General features: G+C 37.6%; 2 protein-coding genes across 2 annotated transcripts in view; one reads left to right on the top strand and one right to left on the bottom strand.

Moving 5' to 3' along the window:
• Positions 1 to 23083, top strand: part of LOC134204004 (prestin-like) — a 75820-nt gene that overhangs the window by 2238 nt on the left and 50499 nt on the right. The gene's annotated exons all lie outside the window — the stretch shown is intronic.
• Positions 1 to 23083, bottom strand: part of LOC134204008 (liver carboxylesterase 1F-like) — a 74973-nt gene that overhangs the window by 51702 nt on the left and 188 nt on the right. The window lies entirely within an intron of this gene.

Below are 23083 nucleotides of genomic sequence, written 5' to 3'. Positions count from 1 at the left end.
AAAACGACGAACCCCTAGTTTTTTTTACCAGACACCTTGGACTTTTTTAAACATGTACTGTACTTGCTGCAATCAATAATCGATTTCCGAAGCAATAAACTTAAAGTGTGGTTTAAAAGCATTCCAAATATTGTTTTTATTGTCGTCAGGTGTCCCGAGAGCTAGTGTACTTTGTAAAGAGAGAAAGTAGAAAGGCCGAGGAGCTCGGTCTTCAAGGACATCTTAGGGGTTTCGCCGAAAAGCAATTGAAACAAAAGTATGTCAAAAATAAGGTGTGTTGAAGCGTACATTTCAGGGGATACGTTTTCAAAATTTGTTTTAGACCAAAGTTTTAGTATTAATTCTTAAAACTGGATTGGCGTCATTTCTTTGAGGGCGGAATGCCAATGATTATCCACAGGGTTCGCATTTCTCAATCAATCAAGACAACAGATCTCTCCACCATCCATTTTATCCGAATAAATTTCAGTGCGATAAACTCCGGCGCAAGTGATGGTGCGAAAAGTTGTTATCCTTCTTCACATGTTTCGCGAAAATCAACTGCTGCTTACTTTGCCTTCCGAACTCACTTCCGACATCATGGACGTCAATATAAGATTTGAGTTTGATACCAGCACATAGTCGGAAAAGCGTTCGGAAGTGTGATATTCCGACTTCCGAGCTTCCATTTGGTGCCAGCGACATTGTCAACGATGTCGATGTCGATTTTTAAAATTCCTCGAAGTACAGAAAAATATAAACTACAGTCGTCTCTCCACATCTCGATATTGAAGGGACCATCGAAATAGGGAGAGATCGAGGAATGGAAGGAAAATTGAAATGGGTACTAGATCCAAAATAGCTCGTTGCTATGAAAAACGACAACAAAACAAAAATGTCGTTTTTTTGTTTTTGATGTCCAAAGATGGTCTAGTAGCCTAAAAATTTGAAGATATCGACATAAGGAGAGTGAATCCTGAACAAAATATGATCAGAACTCATCGAGATATAGGGATATCGAGATAAGGAGGTTATCGAGATGTAGAAAGCCCAAATGTACGTAGATTGAAGGTTCCCCCAAACACACGCGACGCGACGGTCGTTCTATCGCTTGGCGACAACGATTCTGTCGCCGTTGGTATCGAAGCATAAAAAGAACATTGCCTGCAGCGACCGAACGATAGAATCGCGGGCACTAGTTGTCGCCGTCACGGCGATGAAATCGCTTAGATCTGGGGGAGCCTTGAAGGGACTGGGGAAACCATCGACATAGGGAGAGATATCGAGATATAGAACATCGATATGTAGAGAGTCGACGTCGAAGACTTGGATGAGCCGCTGAAAAACCTTGATCAGTGGCGTATGTTAGTGTCTATGTTAGTCTATGTTCCACTTACTTTTAGTGATAAACAAACTGCGGCTCCTACACGCATGAGCCTATTAAGTAAACGTATTGAAATAAACAGAAAAATATGATTTAACAAAAGTTTATATCCGTTTCAAGAAAAAAAATTTTTTTGTACAAATTAAGGAATCAAATATAAATATTTCGAATTGTGAAGGTCATTTACCAAGACTTATCCATTGTTGAATTATCAATAGATTTTTTTTTTCCGGTATATTGGTGAAGAAAAATATGACTTCATTTCTAAGTTTAGTCATTTGGCCGAATGTCATTTGGCTGAATGCCGTTGGGGCGAATAGTTGAAACATGTTTTTTTAATTAAGTGTGGGACGAAAGAAAGAAGAAAAAAGAAGGAAGTAGGAAGGCAAACCAATTTAGCAAAATTATTAAATCCTTACTGTGAATGCTTTTCCAATTTTTTTGTCCAGCATAACTAATTTTTATTTTGAAATCAATTTTTAATTATGATTGACAAAACCATTTGGTTCCTCCAGTTATTCCTCCGAAAAGCTTCCTTTAAAAAACCTTAGAAAATTATTTTAGGAATTCTTCCGGAAATTCTATCCGACTTCTCATTACGGATTTTTTTTCGAAAATCCTGTACGTATTTCTTTCGGAAATTTCTTATGGAATGCTTTTGTATGCATGTTTCAAAACAATATTTCCGAAATTCGTACGAAAATTTTGTTAGGCGAGACATATAGAATTTTGCTAGATGGGTCGCATACCCAAAAGTTTGGGAAGCTCTGCCTTAAAGAATTCCTCTGAAAGTATATTTGGCAATTCCTAGGAAATTTCTTAAGGAATTACTCAAGAAATTCTATTGAGAGTTTCTTCTAATATTGTTTATCATCTCTAAATTTTTCAAGCAATGCACTGGATTTTTTTTTTGAGAAATCCTTTGGAAATTACTCCTTACTATTATTCCATGGATTCTTTAAATAAATTCATCCAGATAATGCATAAGGGATATCTTCGAAATTTCCCTAAGGAATTCTTCAGAACTTCTTCCAACAATTTCTTTAATACACTCTCCGGAAATTCTTCCAGAAATTTCTGCAAGAATTCCTTCGAAAATGCTTCCATGAGTTCTTTCCGAAATTCTTTCAATAATACACACCTTCGGATTTTTTTTAGTGTTTGTTGTTTAATTTTTTGTTATATTCTTCGAAAACTTGATAAATAACTCCATCGAAAATTGTTGCATCATCTAATAATTTTCAAATCCAAAAGAATTTTTGAAGAAATCCACGAAGGAATCTCGGAGGCTTTTCAAAGAAATCCCTGGGGAAATAACGGAAGATTATTAAGATTATTAAAAAATCTTGAGGAGTTTTCAAATGAAATTTTGTAGGAGTTTTTGGAGAAATTCCTGGAGGGTTTTGTGCAGAAATTTACTAATGAATTTTCGAAGGCATTTTTGAAAGAGAGCCTGAATGGAATTTCGAAAAAAAAATCCCTTCGGAACTGCTAAAATAGTTCCTCGGAAATTGCCTCAAGGAGTTAAAAAAAAACTTCTTCGGAAACGAATTCCAGAAAGTCTTTCGGATTCTTTCGGGTTGGAATTTTCTCGGGAATATCATTAAGGTATACTTCCCAAAAAATTCCTTCAGACATTTTTCTTAGAGCTCTTTTGGAATTTCTTGCAAAGCTCTAGGACGAAATTTTCTTAAGAAATCCTGAACAAGCCGAATTTTTTTAAAATTAAAAATAAAAACCGAAAAACTGCTGCAAGTGTGAACCGGCTTGAAAAATTCAATTCAAAATCGGCCCAATCGTAGAAAACAGCACTTTTTCGATTTTAAAAATAGTTTGAGGCTTAAAAAAATGAGTCCTTTGAAAGAGTTGACCTTAAATAAGCCAAAGAATCGACTAAGACAATAAAACGAGATATAATTTTTGACGAGAAAGGTCAATTCCTCCAAATATTCTCTAAAAACTCCTTTATTTATTCATTTACGGATTACTTCGGAAATTTCTTTAAGCTTTGGAAATTTGCTTAGGAATTTCTTCGAAAATAAATTTACGAATTCCTTTGGAAAATTCTCTTATGAATTGCTTAGAAATTCCTTTAGGGCTTCCTTTGCCAGTTCCTTGACAATTTCCCTCAAACTTCCAATGGAATTATTTCAAACCACCTTATCAATTTTAAGAGAATTTCTCCGGTAATACTGAAAATTCCTCTTTCTTTGGTAACTTTAGGAAGCTGCCTACAGACACTGACAAAACTAGATCTGTAAACACCATTCATTCTTCCAGTCGCCCTGTACGGTCATTAAGCATAGACTGTTAAAGATGCACACTATCGAATTCTCGGAGTGTTTGAGTGGAAAATATTGCGCTCAATACTTGGCGGTGTGGTAGAAAACGGTGAATGGTGCAGCCGCATGTTTATAAAGTTGTACCAAGTGTACACAAATGCAGACATCAGCAGGCTGATAAAATACAGCAGCTTACAATGGGTTGGACATGTCGGGAGACAGACCTGCAAAAGTCATGTTTAGCAGAGAACCTGGAAAATTCCTTCTAAAATTGATTTTGGGATGCATTCGGAAATTCTGTTAGGAATTTCATTGAAAATGTCTGGGAGGATTGCTTCGAAATTTTCTTAAAAGGTTTCTAACGATTTTTCTTCGGGAATTCCTTCAGTTCCCAAAGTTGTTCCGGAAATTCCTTTAAAAATGTTGCCAGAAATTCTTTCATAAGCTTTTTCCGACATTACTTCAGGAACTCTTTGAAAAGTTCTATGGGAAATTCACTTAGAAATTCCATCGGAAACTAGTTCATTCTCTAATAAATTTTGCGAATGAATTCCTGCAGGAATATTCCCAGCAAACCAGCAATCGTATATGAATGTACAAAATAAATTATATATGTTCACAGATCAGATCGTAATCATATATTCATTCAGCAGAAGTTATAAAATATCGAAGAAAGGTTACATATAATGCAAACGTATAATCTAATTGCAATTTATATCGTAAGTTGTAAATATGTTAATTTAAACTCACAACGAAATCATATATCGCGTATAATTAACCAATTGTATATATGCGCATATGAAATTACAATGTCATTAAGATTTGATTGTATAGTCTTTAGGTATAATGATTCCAAGTATACAAACACCAACTCTGGTGTTCTTTGCGTCTTTTGGAAATATTTTAATTTAATAGGGTAAAAGTTCCGATAGTCGTGGGTGTTCCTTTAGTTGCGGTAGTACGGTTTGCAGGGAATCAACAAATTAAACGCAGTAACCCACATTACCGGTCAATTGGTTGACCTGTCATAACACGATAGAGACAAAACAACATTGGAATTCTATTTAAACTGGTAAAGTATCTTTAAAATACTTTATTTTTTTCCGCGCCAATAGCTGCGGTAGGGTTCCAATAGTTGCGAATCACATATAAAACCTATGGGATTCGCAACTATAGGAACACGAATAACAAAATACTGCAACTATTGGAACACTGCACCAATAATTGGAGGATTGATTTCAGGTAGCAAAAAAGGATTTTGATGCAATTATGGCACACTCTGGATAAAATAGAGATAATGAGCTTTCGGATGCACTCTCAAGGTAAGTGAAATGAAATTTAGATTAGAAGTAATCAAGAAATTAGTGTTGGAACGTGCTTAGTTCCTCCACTATTGGGTATTTTACCCTAATATTAAAATATACTCGTTTGTCATTAAAAACATGCTGTACCCATAATTATTTTATACAAAGATGTTTCTCTTCATAAGGAAACCTTTTCGTACCCATGAATACTGCCAGCACTTGTAATCTTCCATCACAATTTTGCACGGGATCCGCAATAGGATATTTTTTGTAGAATTTTGACTGTTAGAATAAAATATACCTTTTATGAAACACGCGAGCTACAAATATCCGACAAATCAGTTAGATTCATGAATATACATTCCAACGATAATTTTTTTGTACTAATATCCTTTCATACATGCACGTAAAGCTAGGTCCATTTAGAATCCGGAATCAATTATTGTATTGCAGCGGCACGGAAAGTGACCGCTGCAAGAATTCTTTTACAGCGGTTCGTCTACCTAGGCGCCCACTTGCTGTGGTATAAATTTCACGAAGTTTCGTGCAGCGTGTCAAAAATTATTCCAGATGGAAGCCGAAAGGAGAGAAAAAAGTCTGCACACCCACGTTGATAATCTTGCTCATCGACGATGGAACCTACGTCAAAATGGATTTCGGACAGCTTCCTAGCCAAAAATTCTACATGGTGACGGCACGAGGAGTAGTTCCTGCGAAGTTTAAGTTTGATTTTTGGACAAACTTGCAAAAAACGGATGATTTTGGCAAGGGATATGCAACTGTGGAGCAAAGACCTAAGTGTTTGTGACGAATAAGACGATGAACTCGAAGCTGTACAAGGAGGAATAACTCAAAAACCGCGGTCGACCTTCCATAAAGCTCATAAAGGTCCCGTGAAGTTTTGGCCAGATTTGGCGACTTGCCACTACAGCCGGGACGTCATCCATTGGTACCGCGATAATAACGAAGATTTCATCGATAAAAACATAAATCCTCGCAACTCCCCACAGCTCCAGCCCTTCGAGAGATTTTGGGCAGTAATGAAGCGGAAGCTTAAGAAAAGTGGAAAAAGTGGAAAAACAGCTCGAGACGCGACTCAGCCGACCAAAATGTGGAACAAATGTGCCAAGGAAGTTGACTCCGGAGGTGTGCAACTTTTGATGAGAGGAATAAAGAAGAAGGTGCGAATTTTCACTAGAAACAAGAAGAAATTATTTGTATCAATAATTTTTCCTTAAAGTACAGTGAATTACCCTTGTTTTGATGTATTAACCTTCTTTGTACGTCAATCCGTTACCGAGATACAGATGATTTTATTATTCCGGATTCTAAATGAACATAGCTTTATAAAGGTTAGGTAAGATCCAAAATTTGTTATTGGATAGCACTTCTTGCATAATAACTGCCTAAATGAATTTCAACTCCTGAGTTTAGTTCACTTGATTACATCGCTGTGATATATAAAACAATTTAAAAATACAATAACTTGATTTCGAAATAAATATTTTTGGTATTTTGATACAATAACAACACTGTATTATTTCTGTATTTTTCGCGGATGTAATATCATCATTGGATATAAATGATCGCCTCACAGCTGCGTACACATGGAGGAACGGATAGCGACTAGACCAGAGCTTCCCAAACCTTTGGGTATGCGACCCACCTAGCAAAATTCTATATGTCTCGCGACCCACATATGAAAAAATGCATTTTGCCAAGTAAGGGTAAAATCAGCAGTGATTCAAATCGTTTGGGGCTGTCAGTTTGAATATGAATCTGAAACATTCATTTTCCCAGCAGCTGTTCTAGATTCATTTTTTATACCAGTCAAATGTCAAAAAAATAAAACTGGTATAACGCTCCGTTCTATTTTCTGCAGATTTGAACCACGATTGAATCTCGAGATGCAAATATTTTACAATTGTTTTGGTGTATGAATCCGTCATTTTATCTACGGATCAATCCACTTTGCAATTACGGCGCCTTTCTTGGCGCCAACATGATGATTTCATTTAATTGAAAATTTGAAAAACATGAATAGAACACTGCTGGGGAAACCAGCTAGTTTGTTCTATTTTGCTCCAGATTCAAACTAGAATAATGGTCGAAAATTTGGAATGAAACTGAATCACTCCTGATTTACTCCTGATTAAGCATAAATTAAATCAGAATGTCATCTGTTTTGGCTTCTTCCACATAAAAATATTCACATTACCTTACATGTACAAATGCAAAAAATGACGAACATGGTATTGTTTGACAATGATATGGAAATGCTAATATCATCTTCCAAACTTAGACGCACATGTTCATGATAGAATTAGAGGCGAAAGTATAGAATTGATAGTTCCGTTAGGATACGGCAGGCATGAAGAATGTTTTTATAGAAGTCGATTTGAAAGCGAGCGAGAGGCAGCCAAGTTGGTTGCGACGAGACGGACGCAATGAGAAAACAGAACTGTGCAATAAAAACCCTATTCGACTAAATGCTGATGTCATATTAGAAATTTGGAGACAGCAATCGTCGATAGAAATTCCTTCCGCACGCGATGGCATATGAGCAAGTCAAACCACCTTCCTTTTGCCAGTGGAGATATATCAGCTTCCACACTGATATTCTTCCTCCCCTTCATACGGGAGCTTTGCAGAAATAAAGGTCGTGCGATAGGTGCCATCACAAATATTGCCCTCCGCTCGCTTTCAAATCGACTTCTATAAAAACATTCTTCATGCCTGCCGTATCCTAACGGAACTATAAATTCTATACTTTCGCCTCTAATTCTATCACGAACATGTGCGTCTAAGTTTGGAAGATGATATTAGCATTTCCATATCATTGTAAATCGTTTAACTTCACGTAGAAGTAACACACACAAAAATCATTAATTTAGTTATGGTATTGTTTGTCAAAATGTTAGCGTGTTTATTTTACTTCATTAAGGAGACAGCTTTTAGGCATAAATGTTTAAATAAAATAGCGTTTGAACTTGATATAATGTTCCTGAAAAAAATGATTCGAGCTGCAATAAATATTTGTTCTGCGCGACCCACCAATAATCTACTCGCGACCCCCCTGGGGGTCGGGACCCACAGTTTGGGAAACCATGGACTAGACTATGAACTAGAAGGTCGATGGATCGAAAGTGAAAGCTATTGTGACATAAATATATGCATTAACTGATGAGCAACTAACAGTATTTCACGTGATGATAGATTTCAGATTCGACCTCAGAAATATTTTTGTAGCAAGTACAATGACGATAAGCTTTTTTTTTAAATATAATTGATGTGTTATCATATCATGCATGTTGAAATTATTTTTGACTATTCTAGTAACTATTATAGTAACAGGCCAGATATGCAACTTTATAACTGAACAAATGCGATCTCTGATAAAAAGAAACATGATTGTTCAAAGGTTCAATTGAAATCGGAATACGTCGTATATCTCGTTATACCTAACGCTGATTTGTACGTATATGGCCTCCAATTTTGTTCACATAGAGGGAATCTATGCATTTTATACAATCAAATTACATCATATAAGAGTGCATTAAACAGAATTGAAAGTTGATGATGTGAACAAATTTGTTGGCTGGCTTGGCTAATTTTTTTCTGGAAATATCAACAAATAATTTGCCGAAAATCAGCTAACAATCGTCCTTTTTTTCCGGAGTAGGGTTTCTTACCCCATTCCCGGCCTAACATGCATACGACTGCATTATTTAATTGATATTTATGACAGGAAGCAACTTTTCCTGAATTTCGTGGGCCGTGCAATACTGCAAAGGGTTCACTTCTGCTTAAAAAAAGCTTTTATTGATAAATATCGTTTGAAACAGCTTTCATTTGATTTAAATTAACAATGTGCAGCATTCATTTCAGTCTTAGCGATTGCAAATCCGGCCCACTTCCAAACCAGTTCCCGGCCTAAGCAAAATTTCGCTCAATCTTTCAACATCTTACTCTCATTCTCTCTCGGGACGGTAGAATATGCGACGTAAACAAAAATATGCACGTTCAACGCCGACATGATGCAAAAGAAAAATGGTATTATTTATAATAATTTTATCTGGTTGAAAAGATATATTCACCCATCCAAATTACTTCTAAGCGCTTAAAAACTATATTTTTTCACTTTTTGTAATCGAGAGAATTATAAATAACATGATAGCGGCAACGTATTAGATAGTTTTCCTATGAACGATAAAGGATTTTTTCATACTAAAAAAGGCTCATGGCTTTTTGGCAGCACGGTGCGGCTAGACGTTCTTAGGCCGAGGTGATTTTTTGTTCGGCTTAAGGATACATTTTTAAATGTATTCTAATATGTTTATATTAGTTCTAGTGAAACGAACAAATCTATCTATCTATCTATATATATAAAAACCAATCTATGTATGTATGTTCGCTAACTACTTCTGAACCACTTGGCCGATTTCAACCAAATTTGGTACAGACATTCTCTATCCTCAGAGGAAGTTAACAAAGGGTGGGATGGTCATGTAGAAAAGGGGAGGGGTGGTGGGAGGGTTTTGTTCAGAAAACGAACAATTCTGTGTAACTTTCAACTCCCAGGACCGATTTCAACCAAATTTGGTACAGACATTCTCTATCCTCAGAGGAAGTTAACAAAGGGGTGGGATGGTCATGTAGAAAAGGGGAGGGTGGTGGGAGGGTTTTGTTCAGAAAACGAACAATTCTGTGTAACTTTCAACTCCCAGGACCGATTTCAACCAAATTTTGTACACATATTCACTACGAGGAGGTAATCATATGGGAGGATTTGGGAAAGGGGAGGGGTCTGGAGGAGGGTTTTGTTTAGAAAACGGGCAATTCAAAGTAAATCATGAACCCCTGTACCGATTTCAACCAAATTTGGTACACATTCTACATCATAAGGAAAAGATAACAAAGGGGATGGGATGGTCATTGGAAAAAGGGAGGGTATAGGGGAGGTGTTGTCTTTGGAAAACGAGCAACTCAGTGTAACTCCCAACCCCCAGGACTGATTTCAATAAAATTTTGTACACATATTCACTATGAGGAGCCGATCGTATTTGGACAAGGGGGAGGGGTCTGGAGGGAGGGGTATTGTTTAGAAAACGGGCAGTTTAGTGTAACTTCTGAACCGCTGTACCGATTTCAACCAAATTTGGTACACATTTTCTATCCCTAGGAGAAGATAACAAAGGGGTGAAATGGCCGTTGAGAAAGAGGAAGGGTAAAGGGAAAGCGGTTGTCTTTAGAAAACGGGCAATTCAGTGTAACTCCTGACCCCCAGGACCAATTCTAAGCAGATTAAATGATTAAATCATTCAACTCTATGATTAAAGATTATGATTAATGAATTATAATTTTTTGAAAATGATGACTGATAATGATTAATGATTAAATTCATTTTTGACAATAATTAACGATTATGAATAATAGATGAAAAAACCGTTGGATTATGATTAACGATTACCGATCGTGATTAAATGTTGACACACTATGTGTATGGTTAATGATTAACGATCGATATGATTAATGATTGATGATTATGAATGATCAAATTGCATAGTGATCCATAATCAGTAACCTTTATTCCAAATTTTAAAAGGTATGATAATTATATGATAATGATTCAAGATTAATAAATAAAAGCAAGGTATGCAATGATCCAATGTTCCAGCATAACTTCTGTACCCCTTGCCCGATTTCAACCAAATTTGGAACAAACATTCTTTTTTCTTAAGAAGGCGAAGATGACAGGGATCGATCAACTCAACACTTCATCGAAATCATGGTTTGCCCAGAGAAAAGCAATGATTAAAGTGTTTCCTTCTGGACGGTAAATGTGATCATTTCTTTAAAATAGACGTTTTTCCGGAATAAGGCATCGGTGTATGTTTTTCCTTCTTTAGAAATAGACGTTTGCCCGGAATAAAGCGATTTTGGGTTTGATCCCATTTTCAAAATCAGTCAATGTTTTCAAATGTAATCTACCTTCTTTTAATCAAATGATGAAATATCAATAAGAAAACACAATTATCCTTTTGACCTATTCCAATTCCGATGGTGAAAAAAACTGCGAATTAAACTGGCAACTCCGAGCAAGGCCGGGTACATAAAGCTAGTACTTAATATTTTCCAACCATTGATTTCACTCCTAATTGGTCCAATTATAGAAAATAAAAATGTAGATTCCGAACATTCGCTCTCCGTTGCTACACCACTGAGCCGGAGTGAATCTTTCCACTCTTACAAAACGGTATTTTCATATAAACACCTACCTGAAAATCGTTACAGTTCTCGATACAATCATTGCTTTAAGCTGTGATTAACCACACAATAATTCTAAACTCACGCACTTTAATATTTTCTACTAGCTTTATGTACCCGGCCTTGCTCGGAGTTGCCAGTTTAATTCGCAGTTTTTTTCACCATCGGAATTGGAATAGGTCAAAAGGATAATTGTGTTTTCTTATTGATATTTCATCATTTGATTAAAAGAAGGTAGATTACATTTGAAAACATTGACTGATTTTGAAAATGGGATCAAACCCAAAATCGCTTTATTCCGGGCAAACGTCTATTTCTAAAGAAGGAAAAACATACACCGATGCCTTATTCCGGAAAAACGTCTATTTTAAAGAAATGATCACATTTACCGTCCAGAAGGAAACACTTTAATCATTGCTTTTCTCTGGGCAAACCATGATTTCGATGAAGTGTTGAGTTGATCGATCCCTGTCATCTTCGCCTTCTTAAGAAAAAGAATGTTTGTTCCAAATTTGGTTGAAATCGGGCAAGGGTACAGAAGTTATGCTGGAACATTGGATCATTGCATACCTTGCTTTTATTTATTAATCTTGAATCATTATCATATAATTATCATACCTTTTAAAATTTGGAATAAAGGTTACTCGATTATGGATCACTATGCAATTTGATCATTCATAATCATCAATCATTAATCATATCGATCGTTAATCATTAACCATACACATAGTGTGTCAACATTTAATCACGATCGGTAATCGTTAATCATAATCCAACGGTTTTTTCATCTATTATTCATAATCGTTAATTATTGTCAAAAATGAATTTAATCATTAATCATTATCAGTCATCATTTTCAAAAATTATAATTCATTAATCATAATCTTTAATCATAGAGTTGAATGATTTAATCATTTAATCTGCTTAGAATTGGTCCTGGGGGTCAGGAGTTACACTGAATTGCCGTTTTCTAAAGACAACCGCTTTCCCTTTACCCTTCCTCTTTTCTCAACGGCCATTTCACCCCTTTGTTATCTTCTCCTAGGGATAGAAAATGTGTGTACCAAATTTGGTTGAAATCGGTACAGGGGTTCAGAAGTTACACTAAATTGCCCGTTTTCTGAACAATACCCCTCCTTCAGACCCTACCCCTTATCCAAATTTCCCTCCCGTACGATCGGCTCCTCATAGTGAATATGTGTACAAAATTTGATTGAAATCGGTCCTGGGGTTGGGAGTTACACTGAGTTGCTCGTTTTCCAAAGACAACACCTCCCCTATACCCTCCCTTTTTCCAATGACCATCCCATCCCCTTTGTTATCTTTCCTTATGATGTAGAATGTGTACCAAATTTGGTTGAAATCGGTACAGGGGTTCATGATTTACTTTGAATTGCCCGTTTTCTAAACAAAACCCCTCCCTCCAGACCCTCCCCTTTCCCAAATCCCTCCCATATGATTACCTCCTCGTAGTGAATATGTGTACAAAATTTGGTTGAAATCGGTCCTGGGAGTTGAAAGTTACACAGAATTGTTCGTTTTCTGAACAAAACCCTCCCACCACCCTCCCCTTTTCTACATGACCATCCCACCCCTTTGTTAACTTCCTCTGAGGATAGAGAATGTCTGTACCAAATTTGGTTGAAATCGGTCCTGGGAGTTGAAAGTTACACAGAATTGTTCGTTTTCTGAACAAAACCCTCCCACCACCCCTCCCCTTTTCTACATGACCATCCCACCCTTTGTTAACTTCCTCTGAGGATAGAGAATGTCTGTCCCAAATTTGGTTGAAATCGGTCCTCGGAGTTGAAAGTTACACAGAATTGTTCGTTTTCTGAACAAAACCCTCCCACCACCCCTCCCCTTTTCTACATGACCATCCCACCCCTTTGTTAACTTCCTCTGAGGATAGAGAATGTCTGTACCAAATTTGGTTGAAATCGGCCAAGTGGTTCAGAAGTAGTTAGCGAACATACATACATAGATTGGTTTTTATATATATAGATAGAAGAAGAAGAAGAAGAAGATTGTGCGAAACAAATGGGAGACTTTTTCAAAATTATCAACCATAAACCTACGGCTTCCAAAAAGTGTAAATCCCTAGTTTTCTGTGCAGTGAGCCGGGAATCGGGTCCATAGGCCCAAGTAGTGATTTACCCTATCAGTTTTTTTATTTTGCTGGCGCACGGCTGTGCGGATTTTTGCCGAGCTGCAGAAATAAAAACTAAGTGTGTATATGAATTTCTGCAGAAATTCTCATAGGATTTTACAAAAGAATTCCTAATAAAATTTCCTAAGAACGCCTGTAGGAATTTCAAAAAAAATCTAGTTTCCTCCAGAAATTCTTTCATGAACTCCATCAAGATTTTTTTGGCATATTAAACCAAATTCCAAGAAAAATATTCAATTTGATTGGTCATCGTGTCCAAGTTTGACTCAGTTAGTGTTAATTTTCAGTTATGTTGATCATCTATCGAGCTTTGTACATGAATGAACGGAACAAGCTGTCCATTGTGGCTGTCATAAGTGGATTCCATCATGTATGGTGAACGAAGTAGTACTGCAAATTCTCTGAAAAAAATAAATATTTTCCAATTCTGTATGTAACTCAAAGAATAGTAGTTCGAATTTTTCTGAAATTTAGATGAAAAGTAAGACGACTGGAGTGTATCAAAATCCTGGGGTGGCATTGCGCACCTCGACTCGAAACGAGCAAATCATGCACATTGTCATACGAAACAGCTGTTTAAAGGCGATGCGCAATGAGGCCTTTGAATTGGAAAAAACTTTTGAAAAAAGTTATTAACAAATTAGTTCTATGATACCGAAATCAAATTCTCAGCCTTGCTTAGGGGTCACAAAAAGTGAAGCAGGATCTATTTCTAAAATTTGATTAATCAGAAACAGAGGATAATAAAATAGTGTTGATTTAAATAACAGTTTGAAATCAGGATTTGAATAGTGTCCACGGCAATTGACTATTTTAAATGTGCTGTTTGATGATTGATGCGTTGAAATACGTTTAAATAGATTTTTTCAGCCATTGATTTTTCCATCCCCGCCGGTTCACGCCACCGCCGCCACCTGGGCAAAAGTGACAACCACCCGCCGCCGCCGATGATATGACCGGCGCACAGGTCTAGTACAGACCACTCTTAGTACGGATACAATACAAATAATTTGGAGACGTGCGTATAGCATTCAAATTTTAATCTAATTAGACTATCTGCGCGCCAATTGTCGCAGTGCGATCAGTAGTGTTGGCGCGCAGGATGAAACAATACACAGAACAGAAAACGAATAAAGCAATGCACGCTGCTCTGTGATGACGACGGCACGAACAACGAGGGTTGAATCAACTATCGCGTATGGTTGATTCAAACATATTTGTGGTTGTATCAACAATAAACTTTGTTATTCATATATCAATGCATAAATATTGTTGATTTGAAGCAGGTTGGTTGATTCTACACCATTTTTTCTCCCTGAAGGGAGAAGGAAGAAGAAGAAGGAGGAAGAAGGAAGGAGGAGGAAGGAAGATGAAAAAAGGAAGAAGGAGAAAGAAGGAGAAAAATGAAGAAAGAAGAAAGATGGAAGAAGCTAGAACGAAGAAAGGAGGAAGAGGGAAGAAAAATGAAGAAGAAGGAAGAAAGAAGAAATAACGATGAAAGAAGAAGGAAGAGGGAAGTAAGAAGGAAGAAAAGGAATGAAGGAAGAAGAAGGAAGAAGGGATAAGCAAGAAAAAGAAAGAATGAAGAAGGAAAGAGGAAAATTAAAGAATGAAAAAGTTGAAAAGAATACAAAAGGCAAAAATGAAAATAGAATAATCGTTATTTATTTCCTAACTTTTCAATACATTTATAATTTTTGTTTCTCTTATTTCACATCCCACTTCTCAATTGTAACTTCGTTTTTCTTATTTCTCGCGTCTTGGTTCTAACTTCTTATTTCTCATTTCTTATTTCATAGTTATCAGTTCTTAGTTTTCAATTTTAGGTTCTCAGTTCTCAGTACTCAGTTCTCAATTATCCCAGTTTTTAATTCTGAGTTCTTCATCAATCATTAGTTAGAGCCGCGCGTAGCGTGTTTTAAATGGTCGGGGTTCCGCCAAATCACACCAAGCGCCAATGAAAAATTTCCAATTTTTTCGCCAAAGTTTTCGTTTAACATATTGAATTAATCACAAATCGCTTCGGACATCAATGAACACCACAAATGAGGATATCCTTTGCGAGCAAAATATCACAAGTCAGTCAAAAAGCCGCTTGGTGCGGTTTGGCTGAACCCCGACCAAATGCAGGTGTGCACCGGTAAAGGCGGCAACGCAGCTTCACCACGCCGATGCACACATGCGTTATCCTCGTAACGGGTGGCCACTAAAAACGGAAATTTCAATACTTCAATACTTTTCTATGAGAACATTAATGCTTTCAGAAAAATATTACCTTATGTGAAAAAAATATAACCTTCAGAATATTCGTCCACACACTATTACTCCAATATGTTCAGTAGGGTACCATGAAAATGACATTTTAGAATTTCAAAAGACGACATTGCTCACAAGTTTCATAGCTCCAAAATATGACCCCATGCAAAATTTGAGCGCAATCGGACAGGACTTAGGGGTGCCTAAAATTCATCAAAGTTTTGAAATTTGTACTTATAAAAATGTGGGTCCCCAAGTGGGGACCAAAGGAAAAGTAAAAAATCGATTTTTTGTTTTTCATGCCAAATGATTAAAAAAACATGAATCGTCAAAATCTGATGTTATTTAAAAAAAAAAAATAAAATAAAAATTGATTTTTCCTCTTAAAACATTTTTGGGACTTTGGACTTGCCCCTATGCAAAATTTGATCTCCATCGGACATAATTTAGGGGTGCTCAAAATTTTACTACCAAAATTTTGAATTTCTTGTAACTTGATCTTTACACATTGAGTTTTGAATTCATGCGGTACAGCGTAATACTTAATAACCGCGTAAAAATAAACCTCAGTGTAATAAACATTGCCTAGCAATCTGATAATTTTCTCCGTAAATCTGTTACAAATATACAAAACTTTGATAGCTAGATTGTGAGCACCCCTAAATCATGTCCGATGGAGGTCAAATTTTGCATCCAGATTTTCACGCTCGGTAATGGCGGCTTGTCGGTGTGTAAAAATCAATCGGCCACTGTACTGTTTGACACTAGCTGGAGGAAAGCCCACTGGCGTTCCTGGGTGAGGGGAAGGGAAAAAAGCCCTTTTCGACAGTGAGTTTTCCTCCAGCTAGTGTCAAAAAGTACAGTGACCGATTGATTTTTACACACCGACAAGCCGCCATTACCATGCGTGGAAAGCTGGATAGGAGCATATTTTATGGCTTAGGAAATGTTTGCGTAACATCCGGTTTTAATATCGATGAAACATTGTTATCGCCAGAAGATTTTTTCAAAGCCCCAAAACAGTCGAATTAAAAAAAAAAATCTCAAAGTTTCATACATTTTGAGTCCTTTGGCATCAAAAAACAAAAAATTTATATCCCCCTTGTGAAAAAAAATTCAATAATTTTGAGCACCCCTAAATCATATCCGATTTAGCTCAAATTTTGCATAGAGGGATATTTTTTGCTACGAAAACGCTTGCGTATCGCCCGGTGTTAAAATTCGATAAAAAAATTTCATCATTTGAAAAAATTTCAAGTCCCAAAAATGTTCTAAAGGAAAAAAACGATTTTCGTCAAAAAAAACATGAAGTAACGTAAGATCTCGATGTTTCATGCTTTTTAAGTCATTTGGCATCAAAAACAAGAATTCGATTTTCGACTTTTCCTTTGAAAAATTTTCATGGGTAATAATTTCAAAACTTTGATGAATTTTAGGCACCCCTAAATCATGTCAGATTGAGCTCAAATTTTGCATGGGGTTATATTTTGGAGTAATGAAACTTGTGAGCAATGTCGTTTTTTGATATTTGAAATTTATTAGAAGGCCAAAAACACGAAGCAACTCATCAATAGGATCAGAAGCAGCATCCGGAAATTGCAGCCGTCTATGCCGCACGACGGACCACGGACCATATTATTCATTAATCTAAGCTTAAAAACGTAGGTCAACTCTTTATATAACATATATCAGATTGAACTGTGCCTCTTTGCAGTTTTCTTCACAAGACATTCTTTCCATTCCCGCTATTTAGTGGCCACCCGTTAGAGCTTTCTTTTCATTTATCGTATGGAAATAATGATCAGAACATATTATTTTGACGTAGGACTACGTCTGTGTTTTCTATATTGGGGTACACTTTACGATTGCGAAAATCGGGGACCGTCACGAAAATATGATAGACTTTAAACTTTAATATCTAAGCCGTTTCTCGATGGATTTTCAATATTCTTGGACCATTCGATCAAGGATGAGTCAACGCTCCTTTGTATTTATATGACGATACTGATTTTTAACTATTTATTATCGAAAATTGATAAAAAGCTTAGAAATAGGTCAACCAACCAATCACGTACATCCATCACTAGCACAGACATCAAAAATCAATCACATACGGGTTTGCATCTAATCCTCAGTTTGAACAAGATTTTACGCAGAGCAGACGCATCAAAGCGATCGCAGCGGAGCGGACACAGCATCACGGAGGCGCTAATAACATATTCAAAGGAAATCCATCGCATTGGTGGTGGTGCTCGATGTGTTGCTGCAGATCATTCAACCTCAACGATTGAGTTTTGCACTTTGAAGAAAGTTTATTTCGGATAGTCGGATCAACCTTCTTTTGTATAAAATCAATGAAGACGCCACCTTTGTGGAAACTATCTACAGCAACCACCCATCGGTGAACGTCGCTCGGACAGACAGATGCCAAGAGATAATGTTTGGTAATATGAAGAAACTTCGTCTTGAATCAAATTTCTGTTGTTCTTCTTCTTCTTCTAATTGGCATTACATCCCCACACTGGGACAGAGCCGCCTCGCAGCGTAGTGTTCATTAAGCACTTCCACAGTTATTAACTGCGAGGTTTCTAAGCCAGGTTACCATTTTTGCATTCGTATATCATGAGGCTAGCACGATGATACTTTTATGCCAAGGGAAATCGAGACAATTTTCAATCAGAAAATTGCCTAGACCGGCAACGGGAATCGAACCCAGCCACCCTCAGCATGGTCTTGCTTTGTAGCCGCACGGCTAAGGAGGGCCCCATTTCCCCAAATTTCTGTTGTTACTCTTCGCAACAATACGCATCTTAGGTAACCAACAGCTCATAACCAATTCAGAATCTTGCGAGAAAATTTCATTGGATTCTTAGAATTTGTCATTCTCCGAAAGGTCCGTTGTCTGCTGCGGAATCCCGATCAAAATGGCTCGCGCGCGCTAGTAGTAGTAAAATTCTTCTTTATTCAATCATTTTTTGTTCTACAATTATTTTGTTAATACATATACAGTGATCGGCCGGTTTGGCCCTTCAACTTCGATTTGATATTTTTTTATATTGTTATCTGAGTTTTAAAATATAATATGTCATGACGGCCTTTAGGAGGCACTAGTGTGTTTTTTAAAATTTGATAACCTAACTACTATGTACACTAATATTTACAATAAAAATATGATAACCTAGATTGGAACTAGCGCCCTAAGCGCTTCTTGGTCCGAGTGCAAGCAACGGACCCTAAACTTTTCTTTACACTCACCAAAGCGTTCATGTAAGGTTTTTATCCCGGCCAGACGGTGGACCTCGGATGTTCTTGTCCTGGGAGGGGTGTTGAGGATCATCCTCAGGAATTTGTTTTGGACCAGTTGAAGTTTGAGGTGGTGGGTTTTAGCGCAGCTCTCCCAGAACGGCAGGCCGATTTCGATCACAGGGAGGATGATTTGCTTGTAGACAGCAAGCCTATTTTTCAGGGACAATGACGACCGGCGGTTGATCAAAGGGTACAGTAGTTTCAACAAAACGTTACACTTTGTCACCGTCTTGTTAACCTGTTGCCTGAAAATAAGCTTACTGTCGAGGGTCTAGACAAGGTAGTCGCCTTATTGGCACACTCCATTGTCGTGCCGTTGAGGATGATTCTGCAGTCCTCGGGCGGAACATGTTTGGGGGATTTAGAGTAGGGGAAAATGATGACCTGGGTCTTCGCCGCGTTGATAATGATTTTCCAGCTAGTGAGGTATTCTGTCGGAGCATCCAGGCCTCGTTGAAGTTTTGCCACTAGTGCTCTGATCACTCTACCATTGTAGACGATGGAGGTGTCATCTGCGAACAGAGACAGAATGCCGCCTTCTGGAGGTTCTGGCATGTCGGAGGTGAACAGATTGAATAGCAGGGGCCCGAGGATACTGCTCTGGGGGACGCCTGCGACGTTATTGTGCGCATTGGAACTCGCTCCGCTGATTGAGACCCGGAATGTCCTTGCCGACAGGTAATTGTTGATGATTTTCACCAGGTAGCTGGGAAGATTGTAGCGTTGTAGTTTGTACACCAGGCCATCATGCCATACATTGTCAAAAGCATTCTCGACTTTGAGTAAGGCCATGGCGGATGTTTTTGAGACAAACTTGTTCCATCTGAGGACGTTAGTAACTCGAGTCAGTTGGTGTACAGTTGACCGACCGCGTCGGAAACCAAACTGAGCAAGATGTTGAGATTTTCGGCAGACTCAAGTAACCGGTGATGAATAGCTTTTTCGAATAGCTTGGATAATCTTGAGAGAAGGTTGATGGGACGATAACTTCTGGGGAAGGAAGGATCCTTCCCAGGCTTCCGGATGGGGATGACTTTCACTGACTTCCAGGACGATGGCAGCTTTCTTATATCTAATGAAGTAATTCCATTAGCCCCGCCCCTTCATTAATCGTTATGTGCACATTTTATTTACACCCAAAGGAGTGGGGCTAACGGGCTGAATTTATTAAATACAAGAAAGCTGCTATTCGGCGCGCGCGAGCCATTTTGATCGGGATTCCACAAAGAGCGGTTCAACATTCGATGCAGCGGAACGGACACAGCAGCAAGAAGGCGGTCGGCGGTCGGAAAATTTCAACGCAAGGATCTGTCAAGCGTTTGGATGCAGTTAGTTATTGGAAAGACGCATTGGGAAAAGGAAATTGGTTCTTCTCAGGACCAGCATTTTATGGAAAGAAAGAGTTAATTGCGAAAATGGATTGTTTTAGCGACATCGGGTTTAGCGTAGTAGCTTGGTTGCTTTTAGTGATTCCACCCGTTCAAATTTATTGCATCATCTCCCTCTAGCGCTATCAAATTTGCTAGTTACGATTGAGTTTTACATTTTAAGGTCACTCCTGACAGAATCCAAGTTTCAAAGTGCTCGCGTTTTCGGGAGCACACCACTCGATACGGAAGCAACGCACAACTGTCATTTTTATTTTTTTTACGCATGCTGCGACGCAGCAAAGCTAGATCAACATAAATGACAGTTGTCCGCCGCCTCCGTATCGAGTGGTGAGCCCCCAAAAACGCGAGCACTTTGAAACTTGGATTCTGTCAGGAGTGACCTTAAAGAAAGTTCATATCGGATTTTCGGATCAACCTTCTTTAGAGCAGATAAAGACCTTTTTGGAGGACACCATCCTCAAAAAGGCCGAAATAAAGGAGAAATAAGCAGAATCAGAAGTGGCGTGAACCAAACGCAAATATATTGATATGCAACGTTTGGTTTTCGCCCGCGATGTAAGCGTTCGTGGCAAAGTAAGGATTTTGATGTCCCTGACTGAAAGCCAGTCGAGTGGCTTCAGCGGCCAATGAGTCATGCTAATTCCACGGTTAGAGACTCAAAGTCCATCCAACTGGGAACAACTATTCGACTTCTTGATTGAGTTGGCCTCCGAGCAGTTTGCTCAATGTTAATAAAACGACACAAATTATTATGGCAAATACCATCAATTTCGAATGGCTACGTAGTCCTACGTCACCTTTGCGTACAACCCGATTGGGCTGCACCTTTGAGTTTTTTTGTCTTTATTATCGAGACTTTCAGCCCGAGGCTGGCTCTAGGGCTTCCAATTTTCCCGGGAATCAATTTCCCGGGAAACGGGAAATAAAATCGCAATTTCCCGGGATTTCCCGGGATCCCGCGAAATAAATTTGAGCGCCTTAATCCACAAATATGCATTCAAAATTATTATCAAAAATAAATTTTGGAGCTCAGATTTTTTCGCCTTATAACTGTTTTGAAGTAGATTTTACTGCTGGCTGCATGCTCGATGTTGAAATACATTACAAAAGTATAAAAGTTTTTTTATTAGGATGAATAACAAAATTATTCAAGTATGCTGTATACTTTATCTCCATGCATAAGATTATTTTAGAAGTATGAGAAGATAACAACCGATAACCACCTCGAAATTTTGTCCGATTTAGCTGAAAATTTTATGAAAAGCATATCTCATCGAATGCAAAAGCGACTATGAGCTGACGCGAAGAATCGCAGATATTTTTCGAAATCATGAATACGTCTAGTGAAAATGACAGCTTTGAAACCGCAGAATTAACCCTATGACTAAAAAAACACGAAACATAGACTTGAACGACTTTCACAGCATATATTTAATTGCTGAGAATGAAAATAAGAGCTCACTTTCAGTGGAAATGGCCTCATATAAACGAAGAATTGTTAAAGATTTTGAACAAGTTTACCGTCCATATCCAAAAGCATTATCTTGTTTGCACCAGACAATTAGGATATTTCATCTATATTTTGCAGATTCTAGCTTTTTTCAAGCATAAGGTCTTCAGTGTCCTGATGAGATCTTCTCTTCGGCGCATTGTCGACTTCTGAAGTATGACGTATTCCTAATCGACTCTACTTAAACGCTTCAGGATTGCATCGCACAAGTCATGCAACTCTACTTATGCATGACTTCATTTCTTATCAATATGGGAAATCAAAAGGATTTTGGTTTGTTTATTTGAAGAAAACATTTCCTCCATCAATTCTGAAAACGAAGTTTTATTAAGAGAACGAAAAGCAAATATTAGTAAAAATATAATATACTAGTGTCTTAGATTTAGTTAATAAGATCAAAATTTGTATCAAATAAAAAACCCGTAAAAACATTTCCCGGGAAATTCGGGAAACTAATGTTCATATCCCGAGAATCCCGGGAAATTCCATTTCCCGGGAAATACTTCACCTGTCATAAGACGAGTTTAAACAATCCCATTGAATTCCACCACTTAATTGTATCTTGACAGATACGTATTTCGACCTCAACAGTAAGGCCGTCTTCAGTGTCTCGTACTTGACTCGACTTAGTCGAGTCGAGACACTGAAGACGGCCTTACTGTTGAGGTCGAAATACGTATCTGTCAAGATACAATTAAGTGGTGGAATTCAATGGGATTGTTTAAACTCGTCTTATGACAGGTGAAAACATTCCACTAAAAAGCTCAACATAATTTTCTTATCAAGGGAAATACTTTCCGGAAATGGAAGCCCTAGCTGGCTCGTCTCGTAGAACATATTATGAACATGTATCAGAATACTATTTCAAATTATGTTATTCATGGTGGGGAGCTAATTTAATCATCAGACATACGTACACATACCTTCTTTAGATTATCAAACCAAAACACTGTTGATTAATCAAATCATATGCGCTGTCGAAACATTGAAACATAACTAATAAAATTGCCTGTTTACATGCCCAAGATATATTTTCCATTTCTCTCCTATTCGGAGAAGCGCTCTGCTCCAGCAAATTAATATCATAATTGCCATCTATCTTCGAACGGGCACTAAAATTGGAATAAAGGATTTATTTTCGCGCCGCAGCATACTCAACCTACTGATAATCGGCTGTAAATTCGTAAATATTTGCCTTCCTCTCGGTATCTTTCTTTCTTGTCTGATGTTCTCA

This window comes from Armigeres subalbatus, unplaced genomic scaffold (assembly GCF_024139115.2).
Source record: "Armigeres subalbatus isolate Guangzhou_Male unplaced genomic scaffold, GZ_Asu_2 Contig326, whole genome shotgun sequence".
In the NCBI taxonomy this organism is placed as follows: domain Eukaryota; kingdom Metazoa; phylum Arthropoda; class Insecta; order Diptera; family Culicidae; genus Armigeres; species Armigeres subalbatus.
The sequence above is the reverse complement of the archived record's forward strand: the minus strand, read 5'-3'. Positions and strand labels throughout refer to the sequence as shown.